We start from the raw sequence: 209 nt of genomic DNA on the forward strand, positions 1-209 counted from the left end.
AATTATTATTTTAATTTTGTAGGAGTCGGAAGATTTTAGAGCAGCGGAAGTCTCTTTCTATTGCTTCAGGTTTGTTTGATTACTAAAAGGCTGTTCCTTTTAAAAGTTATCGCGTTTATGATTTTATGGTAAAGAAAGGTGTTCCTTTTTATTCTTCTAGTTGAGAGGAGACTTATTGAGGAGGTTCGGAAACATGATATCTTAATCAT

This window comes from Theobroma umbraticum, unplaced genomic scaffold, assembly GCF_002168275.2.
Source record: "Theobroma umbraticum cultivar Fairchild unplaced genomic scaffold, ASM216827v3 scaffold_20.0, whole genome shotgun sequence".
In the NCBI taxonomy this organism is placed as follows: Eukaryota; Viridiplantae; Streptophyta; class Magnoliopsida; order Malvales; family Malvaceae; genus Theobroma; species Theobroma umbraticum.